This window comes from Bos grunniens, chromosome 7, assembly GCF_055505025.1.
Source record: "Bos grunniens cultivar Pamir isolate PY7600 chromosome 7, Bosgru_T2T1.0, whole genome shotgun sequence".
Classification (NCBI taxonomy): Eukaryota; Metazoa; Chordata; class Mammalia; order Artiodactyla; family Bovidae; genus Bos; species Bos grunniens.
Genome location: NC_141171.1, coordinates 107,533,483 through 107,555,974, shown reverse-complemented (window position 1 = coordinate 107,555,974; position 22,492 = coordinate 107,533,483). Strand labels below are relative to the sequence as shown.

At 43.8% G+C, this 22,492-nt stretch overlaps 1 long non-coding RNA gene across 1 annotated transcript; it reads left to right on the top strand.

Moving 5' to 3' along the window:
• The first annotated feature begins 4,668 nt into the window (after positions 1-4,668).
• LOC147370085 (uncharacterized) lies at positions 4,669-22,198 on the top strand. Its single transcript, XR_015168388.1, has 2 exons — positions 4,669-4,939; positions 21,926-22,198. It is a non-coding gene; the product is annotated as an uncharacterized LOC147370085 (long non-coding RNA).
• Positions 22,199-22,492: the final 294 nt, after the last annotated feature.

Sequence of the window (22,492 nt, the reverse complement as noted above, 5' to 3'; positions counted from 1 at the left end):
TCAAATTCATTTGCAAAATTTACCCTACAGAAAAATGAAAAAATAGCATTGAGATATGTTTAAGATGTCCAAAAAATGCAGAAGAAAAAAATGGATCAAGATAATTTAGAAAAAAAGATTATTAGATATAGAAGAAAGACAATAAAAAATCAGACTATAAAGAATTGGTACAAATAAAAGGACAGGCTCTATAGAACATTAACAATTTTTTAAAACTTTCAATAAGTAGTTCAGTTCAATTCAGTCACTCAGTTGTGTCCAACTCTTTGCAACCCCATGAATTGCAGCACGCCAGGCCTCCCTGTCCATCACCAACTCCCGGAGTTCACTCAAACTCATGTCCATCGAGTCGGTGATGCCATCCAGCCATCTCATCCTCTGTCGTCCCCTTCTCCTCCTGTCCTCAATCCCTCCCAGCATCAGAGTCTTTTCCAATGAGTCAACTCTTCGAATCAGGTGGCCAAAGTATTGGAGTTTCAGCTTTAGCATCAGTCCTTCCAATGAACACCTAGGACTGATCTCCTTTAGAATGGACTGGTTGGATCTCTTTGCAGTCCAAGGGACTCTCAAGAGTCTTCTCCAATACCACAGTTCAAAAGCATCAATTCTTTGGCGCTCAGCTTTCTTCACAGTCCAACTCTCACATCCATACATAACCACTGGAAAAACCATAGCCTTGACTAGACGGACCTTTGTTGGCAAAGTAATGTCTCTGCTTTTGAATATGCTATCTAGGTTGGTCATAACTTTCCTTCCAAAGAGTAAGCGTCTTTTAATTTCATGGCTGCAATCACCATCTGCAGTGATTTTGGAGCCCCCAAAAATAAAGTCTGACACTGTTTCCACTGTTTCCCCACCTAATTCCCACGAAGTGATGGGACCAGATGTCATGATCTTAGTTTTCTGAATGTTGAGCTTTAGGCCAACTTTTTCACTCTCTTTCACTTTCATCAAGAGGCTTTTTAGTTCCTCTTCACTTTCTGCCATAAGGGTGGTGTCATCTGCATATCTGAGGTTATTGATATTTCTCCCAGGAACCTTGATTCCAGCTTGTGCTTCTTCCAGTCCAGCGTTTCTCATGATGTACTCTGCATATAAGTTAAATAAGCAGGGTGACAACATACAGCCTTGACGTACTCCTTTTCCTATTTGGAACCAGTCTGTTGTTCCATGTCCAGTTCTAACTGTTGCTTCCTGACCTGCATATAGGTTTCTCAAGAGGCAGGTCAGGTGGTCTGGTATTCCCATCTCTTTCAGAATTTTCCACAGTTTGTTGTGATCCACACAGTCAAAGGCTTTAGCATAGTCAGTAAGTAGAGGCTTACCTAAATCTACGGATTTAAAGGGATCATTAAACATAAATAAAATCAGATTTTGTATTAAAAAATAAAGGTATCATTACCACAGATAGAAATTAATTAACTGGAATAAACTGCTCTACAAAATCGTGTATAAATATGATTAACATCTTATTCATTTGATTTAATTATTCAGGTTCCCAGCTGCTTTATTAGCAGGAAGTCCAATTATCTCCCTCTTGAATCTCCATCCTCCTACAGAACTGTCCAAGCATTCTCAGTCTCCAAAAGGTCAAAAGGAGGCCACTCTGGCCTCCACCTCTATGCAGGAATAGAACTGCATCAAGATTTGTCCGCTCACATCAGTAGCCTCCACTGCAACCCAAGAGGTTACTGAAAATCAGTTCATATAGATGAGGCTAAAAGCAGGTCACCATTAAGCAAATAGAGTAAAAATGTGGCAGGCGAGAGCCATCCATGGATGCCAAAATGAGTCTCAAAGAATCTCCCTCCAAGATCTTTATTGATTGAAGAGAAAAAAATCAAAACACCATATTGGAAAAATGCTGCCAACACCAGTTTAACCAAGGGATCAAGGTTAATGTCCTCTCCAGCAATGGGACATCGTTACAGTTCATGGTAGGAGGCACTGATAAGAACATCTTCACTTCGGTGGGATTTTTTTTTTGCCAAAAATATGTAATTTCCTTCTAATCATGCATGATAAAATACCAGACAAACCTAAATTGAGGGAGATTCTAAAAAAATAACTGACCAGTAAGTGTACTTCAAAAGTGTCAAGGAGAAAGACCGAGGAGGACTGAGGACATGTGACAGACAGAGGGGGTGAAGGAAACGTGAACTAAATGCAGTGTGGCCTTCTGAATAGGATACTGGCCTGGGGAAAGGACACTAATAAGAACCCTGAACAGATGTGAATAAGCTCTGTGGATCAGTTTACTGTTTCCAAGTTAATTTCCTGGTTTGGGTAATTCTGTTAAGATTATGAAATCTGTTGTTAATTTTAGGGAAAGCTGAGTGAAGGGCAAATGGGAATTGTCTGTACAATTTTTGCAACTTTTCTGTAAGTCTAGAATTATTTCAAAATAGAAAGATTTTTCTAAGTCCATAGAATTCACCTAATCCTGACACAGACCCCTGTCAGGGGCATATTGTCCTTTGAAAGGGAGTGATCCTCAGAGCTGTCCAGCCAAGTTAGTCCCACTCTTGGGCTCCTCAGCGAGTAGCTTTTAGTGCTCAATTCTTTCCCTTTTTTTTTTTTTTTTTAAATATGCAGGTACATCTCAGGGTCCCTGTTGGGTCAGAAGTTCTGGGGTGGGACTGGTTTCTGATTGTGACTTCTTTGTGATGTTAAAGGGCACTCCCCAGGTGGCACTAATGAGAAATAACCAGCCTGCCAACGCAGGAGACTTAAGAGAGGCGGGTTTGACCCCTGGATCTAGAATATCCCCTGGGGGAGGGCATGGCAACCCACTCCAGTGTTCTTGCCTGGAGAATCCCACAGACAGAGGCGCCTGGTAGGCTACAGTCTATAGGATCGAAGAGTCAGACATGCCTGCAGCGACTTAGCAGCAGCATAATGTCAAAGCTATGTCTGCCTTTCACCACAGAAAAGCAGAGTTTTTATTTTCAATTCTTGAAACATGAAAGGTCAGATTATTGCCTTTTCCCTAAGGTATTTTCTCACCACTCACTCATCCCAGATGGAGCAGACATAGCTGGTTCCCGTCCCGCATCCCCTGACCCTGTGAGGTCATGTGCTCCTGCCATAGGCAGGCTCCAGTCTGCTGGGGTTGTCACTCACAGGGACTCCTCACCTGAGAGGAAGAGGCACTGAGGGGCCTTAGTCCTGGGCAGCAAGGAAACCTCCAGTGGCGGGAGGAGGTGGGATGGCTTTGTGAGACAAGAGAGCCAACTGCTCAGATCAATCCAGGGTTTAGGATTGAGTCCATTGATTACCAGTCTCCTCAGATGTGACTTTCATCAGGGCCCAACTAGCTGTGCTGGTGCAGACGTGAACAGCAGAGAGCTAGGTTCATCCAGGGTAAGGTTTTGCTAGACATGGAACAAAAGAGAAAAGGCACAGCAATTTAGGGAATAAGCAAAGGCATAGTTGAAATGATAAACCTTTTAATTTAAGCTGGAAAAAAAGAGAGGTGTTTACAAAAAGGCTAGCAAATGGGGAGAAAATGGAGAAATGAGTAAGTATATTTTTATGCATTTCCATCTTTATGCAGATGTTCTACATTTGCTGAATGAATTACTCCTTTAAAAGAGTGAGATTTTATTTTTATTCTTTATATTTTATATAATATATGTTATACACTCTTGTATCAGTTCAGTCACTCAATCGTGTCCGACTCTTTGGGATCCCATGGACTGGAGCACGCCAGGCTTCCCTGTCCATCACCAACTCCTGGAGCCTACTCAAACTCATGTCCATCGCATCTTGTATATTTTATGTTAATTATCAAATATTTTACATAAAAACACAATGCAGAGGTGAAAACACAAAAACTCTGTTATAAATCTCTTTACAAGGTAGATAATAAAGCTCAACCTTCCATTTACAAATTATGCAACTCATGCTTTGTTTCTCAGATAGAGGATTTCTTTTTGTTTTGAAAAAGAGTAGTCATGCTTAGTTGATAAAGGATTCGAAGTGCCTGTTTTCAGGGAGCTTCCAGTTGGGGCAAGAATTTCGTTCCAGGTAGAAGTGATAAAACATTGCTTTAGGAAGATTTTCTGACCACACCTGATCATTATATTCTAGCGTGTTTTCCTCACCATGTCAAGTAAGACCTGGCTCATGCAAACAAAACTCTCCAGCTGCCCTGGCCCAGCCAGCAAGGATGGTGGAGTCTACATGACAGTCCAGATGATGTTCGGTACTGGCTGCCACAATTTGGCACAACCCTGAGGGGGCTTCCCTCATTGCTCAGCTGGTAAAGAATCCGCCTGCAATGCAGGAGACCTCAGTTCCATCCCTGGGTCAGGAAGATCCCCTGGAGAAGGGAATGACTTCCCACTCCAGTATTCTGGCCCGGAGAGTCCATGGGATCTCAAACAGTCAACACGACTGAGCGACTCTCACTGAGGCGACAAGAAAATGCCTCATAGAGACTCCCCAAACGCCCTCGGATGCGCAGCCGGCCTCGCTGCAGCCGACACCGCACCTGTGAGGAGAGCCCGCTGAGACCGCAGGGCTTCCCTGTGACGCGGCTTTGGCCTCACGCTTGTCTGACCAGAGCCCTCTCCTGCCCTCTGGTGATCCTTAGCGGAAACGCACACCCCAAAGCTCCCTGAAGGTCTGCAGGAAGGAAATCTAGTTCCGGGTGAGAGATGACCCGGAAGTGAAGCTGCAGGCGCACCTCCCCGAAGGTCGCTGTGGCGAGAGGCTCAGTGACAGACGCAGAAGACCCACGGGTTCGACTTGTGCGCATCCTTTCCGACCCCGCTCCCGTCTATTCCCGACAGCTGGCGATTCTGACTAACAGCACGGCGGGCCCCAGGCCCGGCACCGCGTGCCCGCTGCACCTCAGAGGTGACAGCCAGGGGGCGGGAGCGGCCTTCCGAAGACTTTGACGCCAGCCCTCAAGACTTCCCTGGCGGCTCAGACGGTAAAGCGTCTGTCTACAATGCGGGAGACCCGGGTTCGATCCCTAGGTCGGGAAGATCCCCTGAAGAAGGAAATGGCAATCCATTCCAGTACTATTGCCTGGAAAATCCCATGGACAGAGGAGCCTGGTAGGCTGCAGTCCATGGGGTCGCAAAGAGTCAGACACGACTGAGCGACTTCCCTTTCTCAAGAGACCGCGACAGCCCTTGTCCAGTTCCTGTCAGTTCAGTCGCTCTGTGTATAGGACTCTTTGCTACCTCATGGACTGCAGCACGGCCAGGCCTCCCTGTCCATCACCAACTCCCGGATGATGCCATCCAACCAGCTCGTCCTCTGTCGTCCCCTTCTCCTCCTGCCTTCAATCTTTCCCAACATCAGAGCCTTTTCCAATGAGTCAGTTCTTCGCATCAGGGGGCCAAAGTATTAGAGTTTCAGCTTCAACATCAGTCCTTCCAATGAACACTCAGGACTGATCTCCTTTAGGAAGGACTGGTTGGATCTCCTTGCACTCCAAGGGACCCTCAAGAATCTTCTCCAACACCACAGTTCAAAAGTATCGATTCTTCAGTGCTTAGCTTTCTTTATGGTCCAACTCTCACATCCTTACATGACTACTGGAAAAACCATAGCTTTGACTATACAGTCCTTTGTTGGCAAAGTAATATCTCTGCTTTTAATAAGCTGTCTAGGTTGGAGAAGGCAATGGCAGCCCACTCCAGTACTCTTGCCTGGAAAATCCATGGGCAGAGGAGCCTGGTAGGCTGCAGTCCATGGGGTCGCTGAGGGTCAGACATGATTGAGCGACTTCACTTTCACTTTTCACTTTCATGCATTGGAGAAGGAAATGGCAACCCACTCTGGTTTTCTTGCCTGGAGAATCCCAGGGACAGGGGAGCCTGGTGGGCTCCCGTCTCTGGGGTCGCACAGAGTTGGACACGACCGAAGCGACTTAGCAGACAGGTTATGAAGCTATCTGGGGAGAGACTGCCCCTCCCAGGGATAGCCAGTTCTTAGAGATGGCAAAAACTGCACAGGAAGCACATCCTTCACAGACAAGGCAGCCAGTCCCAGATTTATAAACCCAACCACGTATTTGTCTTATTCTCACATATCAAACCATTATTCACCTGCCTTAAATCATCCCAGGGCCAGGTACCATCAGTTGAAGACCCATATCCCACTGGAATCACTCAGAGTATCTACTCCTCAACTTTTCTTTGCCCTCTGAAGCTCCAGTAAAGCTCCTTCCTCTTCCCTACTCACAAATAGAGGGGAGGGGAAAGGGGGTAGGTTTTGTAGGCAGCGCCAGTGCTGTTCTTCGGGAAAATTGTGAAGTGTATGTGTGTGTGTGTGGATTCCTCAGCACCCTTTCTGTGCTGCTCCCAAATTTCCCAAGGTCTCCCACCTTCCCCTGTCCTCTTGGTTTCTTGGAGAGAGACCCAAGTGCCTCTCTCCATTCTCTAGGGCAGTTGTCTTCATTTTTGTTCATTTTTGTTCACTTATGGTTTACAATAAGAAAATCTGTGTACCCTACTGCTCATTAAAAAAAAAAGAACTTTGTATTTAAGTGTAGCAGATTAAAAATGTTGTGATAGTTTTAGGTGAACAGAGAAGGGACTCAGCCACACACATATATATACATGTGTCCATTCTTCCTCAGACCCCTGTCTCATCCAGGCTGCCACACAACACTGAGCAGAGGTCCCTGTTGCTGTTCAGCAGGTCCTTGTCGCTTGTCCATTTTAAATATAGCAGTGTGTATGGCACCTCACTCCAGTACTCTTGCCTGGAAAATCCCATGGACAGAGGAGCCTGGAAGGCTGCAGTCCGTGGGGTCGCTGAGGGTTGGACCCGACTGAGCGACTTCGCTTTCACTTTTCACTTTGATGCATTGGAGAAGGAAATGGCAACCCACTCCAGTGTTCTTGCCTGGAGAATCCCAGGGACAGAGGAGCCTGGTGGGCTGCCGTCTATGGGGTCACACAGAGTCGGACACGACTGAAGTGACTTAGCAGCAGCAGCAGTGTGTACCTGTGCACCCCAAACTCTCTAACCATCCCTTACCTTCATCCTTCCCTGGGCAACCAGAGGTTTGTTCTCTATGTAAATAGAGTAAATAACTTCATTTGTATCATTTCTTTTTAGATTCCACGTGTAAGGGATGTCATATGATATTTCTCCTTCTCTGACTTACTGCACTCAGTATGACAATCTCTAGGCCTATCCATGTCGCGTAATAATAATGTGAATAATAATAATAATAATGTGAATGGCATTATTTCATTCTTTTTGATGGCTGCCTACTGCTCATTTTAAAATCACTAAAATTTTATCATACATTTGAATAAGTTTGTTTCTTGTTAATCGTGCTCATGTATACTTGCTCAATTGTGTCTGACTCTTTGTATCCTTATGGACTGTAGCCCGCCAGGCTTTACTGTCCACAGAATTCCCCAGGCAGGAATACTAGAGCATGTTGCTGTTTCCTGCTCCAGGGGATCTTCCCGACTCAGGGATTGAACCCACGTCTCCTGTGACTCCTGCATTCGCAAGTGGATTCTTTACTTTTGTGCCACCTGGAAAGCCTTCTTATTAATAGATCGTCCAAAATATTAAATATCTTATAATTTGAACTAGAATGACTGATTATAAGTGGAATCAATATTTTAAAATACATTTTGATGAAATAGGTCTTGACTACTCTGCTGAATGGGCTTCCCAGGTGGCACTAGTGGTTAAGAACCCACCTGCCAATGCAAGATATTTGAGAGACACAAGTTCAATCCCTGGGTTGTGGTCAGGAAGCTCCCCAACTGGAGGAGGGCCTGGCAACCCCCTCCAGTATTCTTGCCTAGAGAATTCCATGGACAGAGAAGCCTGCCAAGCCTGGCAAAGCCTGGCAAAGCATAGGGTCGCAAAGAGTCAGACATGGCTGAAGTGACTTAGCATATATGCAGCTTGCTGAATAAGCATAGCTCACCTAAAGAAGTGATATTGCACTTTATCTGTGAGTGTTATCCAGTGTATACATAATCGTTTTGGTAGCCTCACAAACCATTCGATTTATATTTAAAGGAATAAGCATCATTATCCATGCTTTTTACCCTGTTGTGAATTTAATGTTCCAACATGGGCCTAACACCCTATTTCTCAGGCTAAACTTCACTTTTAATAGAAATGTATGTAAGATACCTATGCTTTGTTTAATCATTGCAAAAGGGTTACTTGAACAAAAGCTTTGATACTTACTTGTTTTGCTCTCAGAGGTATGAGCCAAGCACTGTGGTGAGATCTGAAATAGGGTTGGAAGACAGGTATGCCATCATCTCATACCACTGGGGAGTGAGGCATTTCATGCAGATCAATTTTAGGGAAAAGTACACAGAAATGGTGACATCACTTACAACTATTCGTGTAAGTGCACACTTTGGAAAGTTTTCAGGTATCATCGTGGCTGTGAATGCCTATTGTTATCCTTTAAACCATAATTCTATTTCAGACTTTATATTAATGAACTAAAATCATTCATCCTGTTAAAAGAAACTGGATATCATGGAGCTAATTGTAAAACATATTTTGGAAGGTGGTGACTGCAGCCATGAAATTAAAAGATGTTTACCCCTTGGAAGGAAAGTTATGACCAACCTAGATAGCATATTCAAAAGCAGAGACATTACTTTGCCAACAAAGTTTCGTCTAGTCAAGGCTATGGTTTTTCCTGTGGTCATGTATGGATGTGAGAGTTGGACTGTGAGGAAGGCTGAGCGCTGAAGAATTGATGCTTTTGAACTGTGGTGTTGGAGAAGACTCTTGAGAGTCCCTTGGACTGCAAGGAGATCAGCCCTGGGATTTCTTTGGAAGGAATGATGCTAAAGCTGAAACTCCAGTACTTTGGCCATCTCATGCGAAGAGTTGACTCACTGGAAAAGACTCTGATGCTGGGAGGGATTGAGGGCAAGAGAAGAAGGGGACGACAGAGGATGAGATGGCTGGATGGCATCACTGATTCGATGGACGTGAGTCTGAGTGAACTCCGGGAGTTGGTGATGGACAGGGAGGCCTGGCGTGCTGCAATTCATGGGGTCGCAAAGAGTCAGAATTTGCCTGCAATGCAGGAGACCTAGGTTCAATCTTCCTGGGTCAGGAAGATCCTGTGGAGAAGGAAATGGCAACCCACTCCAGGACTCTTGCCTGGAGAATTCCATGGACAGAGGAGCCTGGTGGGCTACAGTCCATGGGGTCATAGAGTCAGACACGACTGAGCGACTGACAGACACACACGGTCGATTTACAATGTTGCATGTTTGTCTTCAATATATAAAATAACACATTACTTGAGACGTTTCAAATGGGATTGATTTTTTTTTTTTCCTTCTGCCACAAGTCCTCATTTCTTCTTTAAGTAGCCTAGAAATGAAAACCTATCTTTTTAGTAGTTGGGCTTTCCTGATTGCTCAGATGGTGAAGAGTATGCCTGCAATACAGAAAATGCGGGTTCGATCCCTGGGTTGGGAAGATCCCCTGGAGAAGGGGATGGCTACTCACTCCAGTATTCTTGCCTGGAGAATTCCATGGATAGAGGAGCCTGGTGGGCTTCAGGGATCACAAAGAGTTGGACACAACTGAGCAGCTTTGTAGTAATGTCAACTACAAATTGGCACATGCCAAAAGCATTGCCAGCAGCTGAACAACAAGGGCATCTGCCATCTGCCTCCATGGAGACTGAGCCCTGTGCTGCCGAAGCTATTGACTTTCAACATCCCCTGAGGGAGTTCAGGATGGACTGAGGCACTCTGTGCTCCATGGAATCTGGTGGGACAGGTTGTTAGATAGTTGGAAATTTTCAGGAACAGATTTTATGATCCTAATCCTTGCATCTCCTCTTATCTAGAAAGGCACTAAATCCCTTCATGATGACATCAGATCCTCATGATGTCTTTTCATGACTAGCAGAAAACCTCTGATAAAGTAAACACTTGATTGCATTGAAGTCCCCCTTCACTGAAAGCTTATATATTGACCTTCCTCCACTACATCTTTGGAGCAGTCTCTCAGAGCTATCTGGTGCTGCTTCCCAGGCAGAGCTGGACCATAAAGAGAGCTGAGCACTAAAGAATTGATGCTTTTGAACTGTGGTGTTGGAGAAGACTCTTGAGAGTCCCTTGGACTCCAAGGAGATTCAACCAGTCCATCCTAAATGAAATCAGTCCTGAATATTCATTGGAAGAACTAATGCTGAAGCTGAAACTCCAATACTTTGGCCACCTGATGCAAAGAACTAACTCCTTAGAAAATACCCTGATGCTGGGAAAGATTGAAGGCAGGAGGAGAAGGGGACGACAGAGGATGAGATGGTTGGATGGCATCACCGACTCAATGGACATGAGTTTGAGTAAACTCCAGGAATGGTGATGGACATGGAGGCCTGGCGTGCTGTAGTCCATGGGGTCGCAAAGAATTGGACATGACTGAAAAACTAAACTGAACTGAAGTCACATCCATACATGGCTACTGGAAAAACCATAGCTTTGACTAGATGGACCTTTGTTGGCAAAGTAATACCTCTGCTTTTTAATATGCTATCTAGGTTGATCATAGCTTTACTTCCAAGGAGCAAGCCTCTTTTAATTTCACGGCTGCAGTCACCATCTACAGTGATTTTAGAGCCCCCCCAAAATAAAGTCTGTTACTGTTTCCATTGTTTCCCCATCTATCTACCATGAAGTGATGGGACCAGACACCATGATCTTAATTTTCTGAATGTTGAGTTTTAAGCCTACTTTTGCACTCTCCTCTTTCACTTTCATCAAGAGGCTCTTTAGTTATTCTTCACTTTCTGCCATAAGGGTGGTGTCATCTAATATCTCAGGTTATTGATATTTCTGCGAGCAATCTTCATTCCAGCTTGTGCTTCATCCAGCCCAGCATTTCGCATGATGTACTCTGAGTCTAAGTTAAATAAGCAGGGTGACAATATACAGCCTTGACGTACTCCTTTTCCTGTTTGGAACCAGTCTGTTGCTCCATGTCCAGTTCTCACTGTTGCTTGGTGACCTGCATACAGATTTCTCAGGAGCAGGTCAGGTGGTCTGGTATTACCAACTCTTGAAGAATCTTCCACAGTTTGTTGTGATCCACACAGTCAAAGGCTTTGGCATAGTCAATAAAGCAGAAATAGATGTTTCTTTGGAACTCTTTTGCTTTTGTTGATGATACAACAGATGTTGGCAAATTTATCTCTGGTTCCTCTGCCTTTCCTAAATCTAGCTGGAACATCTGGAGGTTCATGGTTCACATACTGTTAAAGCCTGGCTTGGAGAATTTTGAGCATTACTTTACTAGCATGTGAGATGAGTGCACTTATGTGGTAGTTTGACCATTCTTTGGCATTGCCTTTCTTTGGGATTGGAATGAAAACTGACCTTTTCCAGTCCTGTGACCATACTGAGTTTTCCAGATTTGCTGGCATATTGAGTGCAGCACTTTTGCAGCATCATCTTTCAGGATTTGAAACAGCTCAACTGGAATTCCATCACCTCCACTAGCTTGTTCATAGTGATGCTTCCTAAGGCCCATGAGACTTCGCATTCCAGGATGTCTGGTTCTAGGTGAGTGATCACACCATTGTGATTATCTGGGTCATGAAGATCTTTTTTGTGTAGTTCTGTGTGTTTCTGCCACCTCTTCTTAATATCTTCCGCTTCTGTTAGGACCATACTATTTCTATCCTTTATTGTGCCTGTCTTTGTATGAAATATTCCCTTGGTATCTCTAATTTTCTTGAAGAGATCTCTAGTTTTTCCCATTCTATTATTTTCCTCTATTTCTTTGCATTAATCGCTGAGGAATGCTTTCTTATCTCTCCTTGCTATTATTTGGAACTCTGCATTCATATGGGTATATCTTTCCTTTTCTCCTTTGCCTTTCACTTCTCTTCTTTTCTCAGCTATTTGTAAGGCCTTCTCAGACAACTGTTTTGCCTTTTTGCATTTCTTTTTCTTGGGGGTGGTCTTGATACCTGTCTCCTGTACAATGTCATGAACATAGTTCTTCAGGCACTCTGTCTATCAGATCTAATCCCTTGAATCTATTTCTCACTTCCACTGTGTAATTTTAAGGGATTTGATTGAGGTCATACCTTAATGGTCTGGTGGTTTTCCTACTTTCTTCAATTTAAGTCTGAATTTGGCAATAAGGAGTTCATGATCTGAGCCACAATCAGCTCCCAGTCTTATTTTTGCTGACGGTATAGAGCTTCTCCATCTTTGGCTGCAAAGAATATAATCAATCTGATTTTCGTGTTGACCATCTGGTGATGTCCATGTGTAAAGTCTTCTCTGTGTTGTTGGAAGAGGGTGTTTGCTATGACCAGTGTGTTCTCTTGGCAAAACTCTGTTAGCCTTTGACCTGCTTCGTTTTGTACACCAAGGCAAAACTTGCCTGTTACTCCAGGTATGTCTTGACGTCCTACTTTTGCATTCCAGTCCCCTATAATGAAAAGGACATCTTTTTGGGGTGTTAGTTCTGGAAGGTCTTGTAGGTCTTCATAGAACTGTTCAGCTTCTTCAGCATTACTGGTCGGGGCCTAGACGTGGGTTACCATGCTATTGAATGGTTTGCCTTGGAAACAAGCAGAGGTCATTCTCTCATTTTTGAGATTGTATCTAAGTAATTGCAAAATGCAGTCCTCATTTTGCCCCAAATAAGACTTAATTCACAACTCTCAAGTTGTGCATCTTTTTTAGTCAACAGTAGTTACAGTTTAGATAAAGTTTGGCAAATTATAAACTGTGCACCAAATTGGATCCAATACATGTTTTGTATGGCCCCTAAGCTAAGAATGGTTTCTACATTTTTAAACTGTTGAAAAAAAATCAGAGAAAAGTAATGTTTTTTTAGAAGAAAAACTACATGAAATTCAAATATCAATGTCCATAAATAAAATTTTATTGGAACATGTGTACAATCTTTTAGCCACAGGTTGCTTATAGTGATGGGTATATAGTTCCTTGCAGTGACAAGGTTGAGTCAGATCAGATCAGTCGATCAGTCGCTCAGTCGTGTCCGACTCTTTGCGACCCCATGAATCCCAGCATGCCAGGCCTCCCTGTCCATCACCAACTCCTGGAGTTCACTGAGATTCACGTCCATCAAGTCAGTGATGCCATCCAGCCATTTCATCCTCTGTCGTCCCCTTCTCCTCCTGCCCCCAATCCCTCCCAGCATCAGAGTCTTTTCCAATGAGTCAACTCTTCGCATGAGATGGCCAAAGTACTGGAGTTTCAGCTTTAGCATCATTCCTTCCAAAGAAATCCCAGGGCTGATCTCCTTCAGAATAGACTGGTTGGATCTCCTTGCAGTCCAAGGGACTCTCAAGAGTCTTCTCCAACACCACAGTTCAAAAGCATCAATTCTTCAGCACTCAGCCTTCTTCACAGTCCAACTCTTACAACCATACATGACCACAGGAAAAATCATAGCCTTGACTAGACGAACCTTTGTTGGCAAAGTAATGTCTTTGCTTTTGAATATGCTATCTAGGTTGGTCATAACTTTCCTTCCAAGGGGTAAGCATCTTTTAATTTCATGGCTGCAGTCACCATCTGTAATGATTTTGGAGCCCAGAAAAATAAAGTTTGACACTGTTTCCACTGTTTCCCCATCTATTTCCCATGAAGTGGTGGGACCGGATGCCATGATCTTCGTTTTCTGAATGTTGAGCTTTAAGCCAACTTTTTCACTCTCCACTTTCACTTACATCAAGAGGCTTTTGAGTTCCTCTTCACTTTCTGCCATAAGGGTGGTGTCATCTGCATATCTGAGGTTATTGATATTTCTCCCGGCAATCTCGATTCCAGTTTGTGTTTCTTCCAGTCCAGCGTTTCTCATGATGTACTCTGCATATAAGTTAAATAAACAGGGCGACAATATACAGCCTTGATGTACTCCTTTCCCTATTTGGAACCAGTCTGTTGTTCCATGGCCAGTTCTAACTATTGCTTTCTGACATGCATACAGATTTCTCAAGAGGCAGATCAGGTGGTCTGGTATTCCCATCTCTTGAAGAATTTTTCCACAGTTTATTGTGATCCACACAGTCAAAGGCTTTGGCATAGTCAATAAAGCAGAAATAGATGTTTTTCTGGAACTCTCTTGCTTTTTCTATGATCCAGCGGATGTTGGCAATTTGATCTCTGGTGCCTCTGCCTTTTCTAAAACCAGCTTGAACATCAGGAAGTTCACGGTTCACATATTGCTGAAGCCTGGCTTGGAGAATTTTGAGACTTACTTTACTAGCATCTGAGATGAGTGCAATTGTGTGGTAGTTTGAGCATTCTTTGGCATTGCCTTTCTTTGGGATTGGAATGAAAACTGACATTTTCCAGTCCTGTGGCCACTGCTGAGTTTTCCAAATTTGCTGGCATATTGAGTGCAGCACTTTCACAGCATCATCTTTCAGGATTTGGAATAGCTCAACTGGAATTCCATCACCTCCACTAGCTTTGTTTGTAGTGATGCTTTCTAAGGCCCACTTGACTTCACATTCCAGGATGTCAGGCTCTAGGTCAGTGATCACACCATCGTGATTATCTGGGTCGTGAAGATCTTTTTTGTACAGTTCTTCTGTGTATTCTTGCCATCTTTTCTTAATATCTTCTGCTTCTGTTAGGTCCATACCATTTCTGTCCTTTATCGAGCTCATCTTTGCATGAAATGTTCCTTTGGTATCTCTGATTTTCTTGAAGAGATCTCTAGTCTTTCCCATTCTGTTGTTTTCCTCTCTTTCTTTGCATTGATCGCTGAAGAAGGCTTTCTTATCTCTTCTTGCTATTCTTTGGAACTCTGCATTCAGATGCTTATATCTTTCCTTTTCTCCTTTGCTTTTCATTTCTCTTCTTTTCACAGCTATTTGTAAGGCCTCCCCAGACAGCCATTTTGCTTTTTTGCATTTCTTTTCTATGGGAATGGTCTTGATCCCTGTCTCCTGTACAATGTCATGAACCTCATTCCATAGTTCACCAGGCACTCTATCTATCAGATCTAGGTCCTTAAATCTATTTCTCACTTCCACTGTATAATCATAAGGGATTTGATTTAGGTCATACCTGAATGGTCTAGTGGTTTTCCCTACTTTCTTCAATTTAAGTCTGAATTTGGCAATAAGGAGTTCATGGTCTGAGTCACAGTCAGCTCCTGGTCTTGTTTTTGCTGACTGTATAGAGCTTCTCCATCTTTGGCTGCAAAGAATATAATCAATCTGATTTCAGTGTTGACCATCTGGTGATGTCCATGTATAGAGTCTTCTCTTGTGTTGTTGGAAGAGGGTGTTTGTTATGACCAGTGCATTTTCTTCGCAAAACTCTATTAGTCTTTGCCCTGCTTCATTCCGTATTCCAAGGCCAAATTTGCCTGTTACTCCAGGTGTTTCTTGACTTCCTACTTCTGCATTCCAGTCCCCTATAATGAAAAGGACATCTTTTTTGGGTGTTAGTTCTAAAAGGTCTTGTAGGTCTTCATAGAACCATTCAACTTCAGCTCTTTCAGTGTTACTGGTTGGGGCATAGACTTGGATTACTGTGATATTGAATGGTTTGCCTTGGAAACGAACAGAGATCATTCTGTCGTTTTTGAGATCACATCCAAGTACTGCATTTCAGACTCTTTTGTTGACCATGATGGCTACTCCATTTCTTCTGAGGGATTCCTGCCCACAGTAGTAGATATAATGGCATCTGAGTTAAATTCACCCATTCCAGTCCATTTCAGTTCGCTGATTCCTAGAATGTCGACATTCACTCTTGCCATCTCCTGTTTGACCACTTCCAATTTGCCTTGATTCATGGACCTGACATTCCAGGTTCCTATGCAATATTGCTCTTTATAGCATCGGACCTTGCTTCTATCACCAGTCACATCCACAGCTGGGTATTCTTTTTGCTTTGGCTCCATCCCTTCATTCTTTCTGGAGTTATTTCTCCACTGATCTCCAGTAGCATATTGGGCACCTACTGACCTGGGGAGTTTCTCTTTCAGTATTCCCTTTTCATACTGTTCATGGGGTTCTCAAGGCAAGAATACTGAAGTGGTTTGCCATTCCCTTCTCCAGTGGACCACATTCTGTCAATCTCTGCACCATGAGCCGCCCGTCTTGGGTTGCCCCATGGGCATGGCTTAGTTTCATTGAGTTAGACAAGGCTGTGGTCCTAGTGTGATTAGATTGACTAGTTTTCTGTGAGTATGGTTTCAGTGTGTTTGCCCTCTGACGCCCTCTTGCAACACCTACCGTCTTACGTGGGTTTCTCTTACCTTGGGCGTGGGATATCTCTTTACAGCTGCTCCAGCAAAGCGCAGCCATTGCTCCTTACCTTGGACGAGGGGTATCTCCTCACCACCGCCCTTCCTGACCTTCAACGTGGGATAGCTCCTCTAGGTCCTCCTGCGCCCACGCAGCCACGGCTACTTTTAGTTGCAACAAAAACTGTATAGACAGAAATGTCAAAAATATTTACTATCTGGTCCTGTACATATGTTTTTCTTCTCTGCATCAGATAATTTTCATACAACTAAGAGTGTGCTCCAGGGTCAACATAAAGTAGTGTGCAGACTGAGTTGACTTTGCACATTGTTTTTAAAAGACCAGAAAAGCATGGTTTGAAATAGAATTCCATCTAGTGGTTTTCTATACCCTTCAGAATGAAGTCTAAGTTCATTATCATGGTCAAGAAGGTCATTCTTGATATTGTGCTTCCCTATTTCTGCTACACTCTGCCCTCAGTCACTCTGGCTCTCTGCTAAAAGTTGCTGGGAGGGATTGCGAGCAGAAGGAGAAGGGGATGACAGAGGATGAGATGGTTGGATGGCATCACTGACTCAATGGACATAAGTTTGGGTAAACTCCGGGAGTTGGTGATGGACAGGGAGGCCTGGTGTGTTGCGATTCATGGGGTGGCAAAGAGTCAGACACGACTGAGCGATCGAACTGAACTGCTGTTGTGGGACGCCCAACTCAGGGTCTTTGCACTGGACCTCCCTGCTCCACACCCCCCCGCCCCCACAGGTATCAGCATAACCTACTTGCTCATTGCATTTTTCATCCTGTTCGAATGTTATCTCACCAAGAGGCTTTCCTTAACATACTTTTATTTGCTAAAATATAAACCACTTGAGAGCAGGAACTTTAAGACAGTTTAATTCAATACTGTATTTTAGAAGTGCGGCTCAGAGTAGATGCTCAAGAGTATTTGTTGATTGAATGAATACATGATCCCCTGAAATGAATGTGTGAGTTACTACATCCAAGAGAGATTCATATTTAAAATACTGCAAGTTCCATTGACAGAGCACATGTGTGCACACACGGACTATCCTGCTTCATTAATGAAAAGATTTAGGGCAGAAAAGAAAAAAGTGAGTAAAACACCTTGGAACTCAGAAGACATTTGCGGATAAAACTGAACCACTGTCGGCCAGACTTCATAAACCCGCTATAGCCGTGGGCACTCAGAAGCTAGTTGCAGTGTGCTAGTCGCTCAGTCGTGTCCGACTCTTTGCAACCCCATGGACTGTAGCCCACCAGGTTCCTCCATCCATGGGGTTCTCCAGGCAAGAATACTGGAGTGGGTTGCCATTTCCTTCTCCAGGAGATCTTCTCGACCCAGGGGTTGAACCTAGGTCTCCCGCATTGTAGGCAGACGCTTTACCATCTGAGCCACCAGGGAAGATCCATTGTATTATTAGGGCCCCTGATAATTGTCTGTTAGTCATTAAAGGGGTCTGTGGTGTGGACCTTTTTAACGTTTAAGATTACTGACTCCCAGAGAAGTTATTTGCCTTAACTCTCACTTTCCTATGCAACTGAGCTAGTGGATTCTGTGAGTTTAAGGATTACCAATTGGAAAACCAATATGCAGGTGGTGTTTTGCAATATGAAAGTATGCCTAATTGAAACTCTTCGAAGCAGAAAATACATAGTTTTTATAACAATCCGCTATGGAAATAAGATAGGAAAATGGGTGGGATTTGTCCAAAACCGAAAGTTGGCCTGGAGACAGAATGCAAATAGAGGAAATAAGTGAGAATTGTGAAGAGTTGATGTCTTAAGAATTGGTGGTAAAATCCACCTTACTTAGCGTCTTTTTAAATGACCTGGAGGAAGCTCTATTAAAGAATTATCGGATTTAAATCGACTTTTTCATTGTTTGGCAGGAAGGGTTTAGATAAGAGATAGCAGTCATTCACATGTTAAGGAATCCTATCTCCACCTGAGGGATTTGAAAAGCTGACTTTGAGCTGATAAAATGCACTCTTACCACCCCAAAGAAATGTGGGTTAAAGAAAAAAAAAGTTTGTGTGCCCACTTGCAAATGCATGCCCTGTTGTTGGAGTCATGGGGGAAGTACTCATTACCTGAATTATTGACTGAACGTGGAATATAAACAAAAATTTTGGAAGACAAGGAGCCTGAGTGAGTTTTGGGTTAAAATAATATTTTTCTAAAAGGTAACTGAAACCTCCCTTGGAAATTCTGACACCACCTCCAACTACCACCACAAAACAACCAAAAAACCTTTTCCTACTCTTATGTAAAGGAATGGGGTTGATACAGTAGCAATATTGTGTAGTTTTTCTCTTTTGTTACTGGGGAAAACAGCATTTTTGAAGGGCAACTAAACTCACTGGAAAGACTGGGGCAGGCATGGGTAGGAGACAGCTGAGAGATCGTGAAAGTGCTATGAATAAGTTGAGAAGAAAGAGGAATGTAAGATAGAAGGTGAGAAGGTGATTTTTGCCCATTGTTTTGTTTTTTTTTTTCCACCAGTCAAGACCTGCCAAGGTTTGCATATCTATTGTTGGTTTCCCTAGGTGTAACTGAATACTTTACATAACCTGGATTCAAATTACCTTTCCAAAATCTTCTTTCCTTCCAGCCTCAGACCACCAGCAAGCAGCATTTAAGTGTACCTAACTAATGAATGTAAATTGTTGGCATTCTCATTTTTATTCTTGAAAACCCATTCAGCTGCCCTATTCTGTGAAAGTGAAAGAGAAGTCGCTCAGTCCTGTCCCACTCTTTGTGACCCCATGGACTGTAGCCCACCAGGCTCCTCGGTCCATGGGATTTTCCAGGCAAGAATACTGAAGTGGGTTGCCATTTCCTTCTCCAGGGGATCTTGCCAACCCAGGGATTGAACCCAGGTCTCCCGAATTGTAGGCAGACGCTTTACCATCTGACATTGCCCTCTTCTGTGACGCCGTCCCAAAAGGCCTCCCTGCCTCCTGTGTCAGGATTGCTGCTGCTGCTGCTGCTAAGTTGCTTCAGTTGTGTCTGACTCTGTGCAACCCCATAGACGGCAGCCCACCAGGCTCCCCCATCCCTGGGATTCTCCAGGCAAGAACACTGGAGTGGACTGCCATTTCCTTCTCCAATGCATGAAAGTGAAAAGTGAAAGTGAAGTCACTCATATCTGACTCTTAGCGACCCCGTGGACTGAAGCCTACCAGGCTCCTCTGTCCATGGGAGTTTCCAGGCAAGAGTACTGGAGTGGGGTGCCATCGCCTTCTCCGGCGTCAGGATTAGCTGATCCTTTTTTTTCTGGCCTCTCAAAGGAGTTCTCTTACTGCTGACCTCAGCACTTTTATTCTCACTCATTTCATAGCTAATTGTTTACTCCTCCCCACCCCCCAATCAGTGGCTCCTCTAATAAGTGAGGAAATCTTGTTATATCCAACTTCAAAATTTGCTCTGTGTCTTAAGATTTCTACCCAATGTACAAAGAAGGGAACATATTTTAAATGTTTTTCTAAGATAGAGCTGATCTCTTGCAACATTTGAGGCTCATTTAAAGGATCTGGGCAATGGTATAGATCGTGTGTGACATTTTGGCCCAGCCAGGGTGAATCATTAGTTCCTGTCAGAGGAAAGTGACTGTAAAATGATAAAAATTTGCTGGCCTACCCTTTGACTTATATCTTTGGTACTTCTTCACAGTGTTCTTAGAAACTTAACTCAGAGAAAGGAAAATGAGAACTTGAATTCTAACTGGTGATAGTAAATCATAAGGGTAGGGACTGGAGAGATGCTAAGATGAACACAAATTTTTATTGATTGTTTTCTCCCAAAAATGAGAATAATAAGAATCTTTCCCTAGACACTGTTAGCAGAAACACACTGACTGAAACTGCCTACCCTGGCCAAGCACCATAATAACCATTTTCATGAGTTATTTTACATTGGGAGGTCCTAGTAAGAACAGGGAACTAACAAGCCACCACCGGTAGGAAGAGTTCAGGAAAGATCAAAAGGAGACTCCACGTGTCTGACCACCTCCCAGAATCCTTCTCTCTGGCATCCATCTTGGCTGAGGAATGTGTTCACCACCAGGAAGGACTCTGGGTCAGAATGGTTGGCCAAGATCAAACCCAGGTCTCCTGCATTGCAGGCGGATTCTTAACTGTCTGAGCCACCAGGGATTGTAGGAAAATGGAAATTTATAGCCAAGGAGCAGAGTGGGATATCAGGGGATGGGAAATTACTAAGGAAAAAAAAAAAATCAGGGATCAGGAGATTTCTGGCAAAAAGTTAATCTAACCAGATTTTTGCTGAAGACAGGCCAGGGTATACAGACCTCTTCTGGGGGATGGTGGGGAGTGTTGGGCTTTCCTAGTGGCTCAGATGGTAAAGAATCTGCTTGCAATGCGGGAGACCTGGGTTGGGAAGATTCCCCTGGAGGAAGGCATGCAACCCGCTCCAGTATTCCTGCCTGGAGAATCCCCATGGACAGAGGAGCCTGGTGGGCTACAGCTCATGAGGCCTCAAAGAGTCGGACATGACTGACTGACTAAGCACAGAGGTTTTTGGAGGGGATTAGCAACCTGATTAGTTATCCTGGGTGATCAAATATCTAGGTGAAGGACTCTGGTTAAAGTGACTAGCAGGGTTCTTGATAAAATTAGATTTTACAGGGAAATTCATGGATGGTCCTAGGAGAAGGTTCAGGAGCCTGACTAAAGTTTGGTCAAGCAAAGAGTCTTTGTCACCATTATTTGCAGGAGAAAATACTGCAATAACTTAAAATAGACATGTGTAGTAAGTTTCAATAAATTCCACCGTGTTTAAAAACTGCATGAGATGTGAAGAAATGTGAAAATAAAAATAACGTTAAAGACTGTAACAGTAGAGCTTTAACTGTTTCAACTCTTCTTAATAAAAATAGGAAACATCAAATTTAAATGATCTAAATCACCACATTGAAGTATCTACTTTTGTTTTAAGTAAATAAAGTTCTGTGCTGTGCTTAGTCACTCAGTTCTGTCTGACTCTTTGTGACCCCGTGGTTTTTAGCCCTCCAGGCTCCTCTGTCCATGGGGATTCTCCAGACAAGAATACTGGAGTGGGTAGCCTTTCATTCCTCCAAGGAATCTTCCCAATCCAGGGACTGGACCCAGGTCTCCCTCATTGCAGGCAGATTCTTGAGCTTCCTTGAGCCACCAGGGAAGCCCAAGAATACTGGAGTGGGTAGCCTATCCCTTCTCCAGGGAATCTTCCTGACCCAGGAATCGAATCAGGGTCTCCGGCATTGCAGGGGGTTCTTTACCAGCTGAACTACCAGGGAAGCCCAAGTAATTAAAGTACTTCATAAAAATTATCCTACTTTTTGCAAAATGGAAAACACATTACTCACATTTTGTCACTATAAGTTGACTTACATGAGCAAAATGGTTTTAAATGACTACTAGAGCTTAGTCATTCACCCAATGATCATCGTCCCCTTCAAAAAACAGATGGGTACAGATTTCGAAACATGCCACTTATGCAAGTGCTTGTGTGCTCAGTGGCATCCAGCTCTTTGGGACCTCAAGGACTAGCCCGCCAGGCTCCTCCGTCCCTGGGGTTCTCCAGTGCTGAAGTGGGTTGCCATTTCCTCCTGCAGGGGATCTTCCCGACCCAGGGGTCAAACTCATGTCTCCTGTACCTCCTGCATTGCAGTCCGGTTCTTTACCTTGAGCCACTGGGGAAGCCTGCCACTTGTACAAGATCCACCAGTACATCCCGGCTGCTGCCGAGACCTGTTTGTTTCCCTGGCCGCTGGATTTCATATGACCTTTGCCGTGAGCTTGTCTATGAAAATAGAAGATCTGAAGATCAAGAACGGCTAGAGCTGGACTGCCTGTTTCCCTTGCATCAAATACTTATTCCCTATAAATGGTCTAAAGAATTTTTACTGTATTTTGCTACCCATTAAAAATACCTTCAGTTAGAGATCTCTTTTAGGACAACAAGCATCTTTACTATCGCTGTTAGGGTACCCACACCTTTGAGAAGATAAGGTGTAAAGGGCTGATAGCTTCTTAATATAAATTGTCATATTTAATAAATTAGTGCTTTTTCTCAACATTAATGGAGATGAACTAGATGGAGCCAAAGGTGAATGGACCTGGGATGAGGGAGGGGAAGCAAAGGGAAAGGGCAGGTCTCATCAGGCTGCCTTTGTGAGGACGGAGGGAAGGGGCGTGCTGAGAGCTGGAAAGTCATGTCAGGAGAAGTTGTGCAAGA